The sequence below is a fragment of the Helianthus annuus genome, chromosome 11, assembly GCF_002127325.2.
Source record: "Helianthus annuus cultivar XRQ/B chromosome 11, HanXRQr2.0-SUNRISE, whole genome shotgun sequence".
Lineage (NCBI taxonomy): Eukaryota > Viridiplantae > Streptophyta > Magnoliopsida > Asterales > Asteraceae > Helianthus > Helianthus annuus.
In genome coordinates, this window is record NC_035443.2 from 119,408,512 (window position 1) to 119,413,094 (window position 4,583).

General features: G+C 40.5%; 1 long non-coding RNA gene across 2 annotated transcripts; it reads left to right on the forward strand.

Annotated features, from left to right (window-relative positions):
* Positions 1-503: 503 nt before the first annotated feature.
* On the forward strand, positions 504-4,122 carry LOC110890110. 2 transcript variants are annotated; one of them, XR_004872411.1, is made up of 3 exons: positions 504-1,035; positions 1,131-1,414; positions 2,441-4,122. It is a non-coding gene; the product is annotated as an uncharacterized LOC110890110 (long non-coding RNA). The 2 variants fall into 2 exon arrangements; XR_002564224.2 differs by lacking the exon at positions 2,441-4,122 and having other exon boundaries at positions 507-1,035; positions 1,131-1,509.
* Positions 4,123-4,583: the final 461 nt, after the last annotated feature.

Here is a 4,583-nt window from a genome sequence, read left to right on the forward strand (position 1 = left end):
CCTAGGAACGTCTGTCCAACCATACAGTGCGCGAACGGTGATTTGCGGAGAAACATGCTAAACGTTAAGCGACAACGGATTGAAACCGTACAGAATACTGACAACGCCGACAGATATCAAATTTTTACGATATATTTTAGCTTCGTAATTAAATTTTAGTGACTACAGTCGAAACCGGATTAAAGAAGGCAACGATATAATTTTTCGCGATTATTACCGTGATCGATGAACGGGCGTGCTAACAACAACTACCGACCGTGTTTTTGTTTTTGACGTTAAACAGAGTTCAGAACTCTAACAACGGGTCTCGTAGGAAATACGGGCCACTTTCACACGAGTTGGGCTTGTGGGCCCTTGGCCCAAGCCAAAAACCCACAAGCCTAAACCTGCATATAATATACTACAAGACTTTCTTGTGAATCTTACCAAGATCTCTATAGATCTTATAAAATCTTGCCAAAAATCTAAACAAATCTATACAAAATATTTTGTGCAAGATCTTACTCAATCCTCTATATAACACCTCTCCCCTCTAAAACTCCCAACAAATACACAGACATAAAGGTCTTCCTCTCTCTCTCTCGGTTATACACAGGGAACAAACACAGTCATATATTTGTCTCCTGCCCTTCAATTCCCACACCACACACACACAAAACAAAAGGAAAAGAAACACAGAGAAGCCAAACAACCCCTCTCCCTCTCCGGTGCTTTTTCCGGCGGCAAACTGGCTCCGATCGGAGCTCCGGCGACCACACCCACACCGGTAAACCCCCCCCCCCTTGTTACAGAACTGAAACAGACCACCACCACCACTAATCGGTGGTGGTGCGGTGGTGTGGCAGTCGAGACGAAAGAGAGAGGAACGGTGGCGCGTGGTGGCGCGTGGCGGCAACGAGCAGAAAGAAAGAGAGAGAACGCAGCTAGAGAGAGAAACTCGGGAGAGAGATGAACGGAGGCGGAGCAGCGCCGCCGCTCACGGCGGCGGCAGTAGCGGCAGGGCGGTGGTTCGAATCTCGGTCCAAAGAGTTTCCGGTAAAAACCCATCACCTTCATCTTTGTTTCTGAAACTTGATGTTACCAAAGATGTAATTTTCGAGTAGTTCTGAGTATGGTTCGAGTTTGTTCAGGCTCAGTGAAGTCTCGGCTCAGTTGGTTCAGTTGCGGGTCAGTTTTGGTCGCACGAGTACGGGTCAACAGGAGGCTCACATAGATCGGTTTCAGGTCACTTCAAGTTGCGGATTCAGGATCTTGTTGTTGGTTCGGGTCTTGTTCGGCACGAGTCACGGCTCGGTTTTAGGTTCGGTTCGCGCATCGGGTTCTCGGTTCGGTCAAAACAGTCAACAAAAGTCAACACGGTTGACTCGGTCAACTCAACGAGTCGACTCGGTCAATATCCCGACGCGAAGACTCGGTAAAAATTAACGTCACGTTTATTTTGTTATTTTTATAATATTATTACTTACGTGACAAACGAGCTCGAACCGATATAAAATAACGTTTAGTTTATACTTTGTCGTCTTATAAAATTATATATATATTGAGTATATGGTTGGATTGTTGTTGAAAATTTATTTGAATTTGATAAAAATAACGACACTTAGTTGTCGGGGCCGTCCAAAAACAGAGGAAACTCTGCCCGTTTTTCGAGAAAACCCGTAAAATAAAACGAGTTTTATTATAAAAACGTGATTTTCTTGTAACACGACAACTATTGTTATAAAGCGACTTTTACAAGATACAAATGTAAAGTTCCTTCGACAACGACTTACAACTTACGAGATACAACGATACGGAGATAAATTTGACGACAAAAATAAATATAGTTATTATTATATTTATTTCAAACAAACTCGAATCTTTTTATAAATAAATATAGTATATATATTTATTTCAAGCATCGCGTAACCCGAAGTCGTTTCATCAAAATAAATGTAGTATATATTTATTCCAAATATCAAACGACACGACAATTGTTTTGCTAAATAAATATAGTTTATATATTTATTTGAAGTCATATACGACACGAGTCCTTTTATAAACTAAATATAGTTTGTATATTTGTTTCAAACTTGAAACAACGCGATGATACTTTCGCAAAATAAATATAACTTTTTGTATTTATTTTATACGCCTAGACGGCACATACGTATATTTTTGGCAAATATACACAAGACGTAATGTATATAATACAAGTTATTATATATTATTTTCATACGAAGCGCGATACGAGTTTGTTATATGATATTTTCATAAGAATATTATTTTTTTTATATACACGTACGACTTCATAAAATGAAGCTAAACGAATACAACTTAGTCATTCTCATTAAGTTAACTATTTACCGTCGAATCGTTCGATTAACGATTCGGTAGAGCTCGATGACACGTAGTTTAGATACTGCGTTTATTTAGAAACTTATTAGATATTCCGTGTTAGGAATATTGTAGAATGCACGCTAGCAAGTCAAGTCTTGGAAACGACATCATCGAAGTCGTAATTAGCTAGCTTTACACAGGAATATTCAGGCGAGTTCATAACCCCCACTTTTTACTGTTTTACATTCTTTTTGTAAATGTTTTCGGGGTGGAAAGTCATGCACGATTTTCAGAAACATACAAAGTTTTGAACAAATGCAAAACTCGTATTTCTAAATCATATCACGAATGGATTTCGAGGAACTCAAATGATTTACGAAAGGTTTATACTAAACATACCGGTTTTTACAAAACAAATGCTTATTCTCGAAATATGAACGATTTTTTTTTTATAATTAAGGAGCCAGTCAGGGTGGCTGGGAAGGTTCAGTCAGGGTGGCTGGGAAGGTTCAGTCAGGGTGGCTGGGAAGGTTCAGTCAGGGTGGCTGGGAAGGTTCAGTCAGGGTGGCTGGGAAGATTCAGCCAGGGTGGCTGGGGTGGAATATATGTTATAGTAATTACGAATAATTTTTACATGGTATGGTTAGCGTAAGGGGGTTTACTATTTAGATCATGTGAATGGGTAGGCGGAAACTTGAGGTCATTAATCCTCAGGGTGGGGACCGAGGGGCAGGAGCGGTAGATCTATTTGGGTGTAGCGAGCCCAGTCTCAGGTCCAGCATAACGGACCTTGGGATGACTTTGTTCCCGACGCATAAATTTGCTAGGTTTGAGCCTTCCTACTTGCATTTCACACATATCAATGGCCTTGCAAACCATTGGTGATCTCTTTTTCCTTATCTGCTACATACCAGGGATTTTATACTTACGGAAACTTTTAGTTCATACAATTTAGCTACCGTGTTTTATACAAATCCAAAGAATTATGGGGGTATAGAGTCAAAGTCAGGGTGGGCATTGACGGTTATGCGAATATTACAAATACAAGGCTTTACAAAAACATGGTTTTATGAACATGACGTGTTACAAACACAACGTTTCCATATAACTTGGCAAGAAAATGATTTTTAAATTCATTTTCTCAATACTAATTCGAAAACCGGTTATTACCAAAGATTTATTTCAAACCTTTCACAACTCAAAAGATTTATTTCAGATCTTTTACAAACAAACTATGAACTCGCTCAACCTTATGTTGACTTTTTCGCATGTTCTTTCTCAGGTTACTTTTCAAACAATGGAACGGTTGGAATAGGAAGACCATGAAGAGTCGAGTACTTAGTGGCGTTCATTTTCTAAAAGACTTAGATTGTTTGCTTCCGCTGTGCAATGAAGATACCAGTCCAGTCACGCCAATGCTCTGATAATTTCGGGGTGTGACAGATTGGTATCAGAGCTATAGGTTACAGCGAATTAGGTTTCTGTTGTGATACCTAGGCTCTAACCTCACCTTTCCCCCTGGGGACTTAGATCATTGAGACGTTGAACACATACAGAACGCCTAGTACTCGAATATGGTCTCCAACCGTTGCCGAAAAACAAGCAGTCAAAATATTGTTTTCAAACATACGCTAAAATAGTGTTTTATACACGATACACAAAACAGGCGCATACAGTACACAACACTCTAAGAGTTTAGGAAACATGCATTTAAAACCTTCGGAAAAGGGAATTCAGTCTGAGAGGCTGGAAGGATAGTCTAGTGGGACTAGGAGATTCAGTCTGAGAGGCTGGAGGGATAGTCTAGTGGGACTAGGAGATTCAGTCTGAGAGGCTGGAGGGTAGTCTAGTGGGACTAGGAGATTCAGTCTGAGAGGCTGGAGGGATAGTCTAGTGGGACTAGGAGATTCAGTCTGAGAGGCTGGAGGGTAGTCTAGTGGGACTAGGAGATTCAGTCTGAGAGGCTGGAGGGATAGTCTAGTGGGACTAGGAGATTCAGTCTGAGAGGCTGGAGGGATAGTCTAGTGGGACTAGGAGATTCAGTCTGAGAGGCTGGAGGGTAGTCTAGTGGGACTAGGAGATTCAGTCTGAGAGGCTGGGAGGATAGACTAGTGGGACTAGGGGAATTACTTGATTGCTTATTGATGACTAACATGCTTATTTGATTATATGATCGATTATTTGTGCATGGACATCACGTAGGAATCGCGAATATTAACTCGGGTACACACTATTATCCATATTGTCTATGATATTTTAACTCC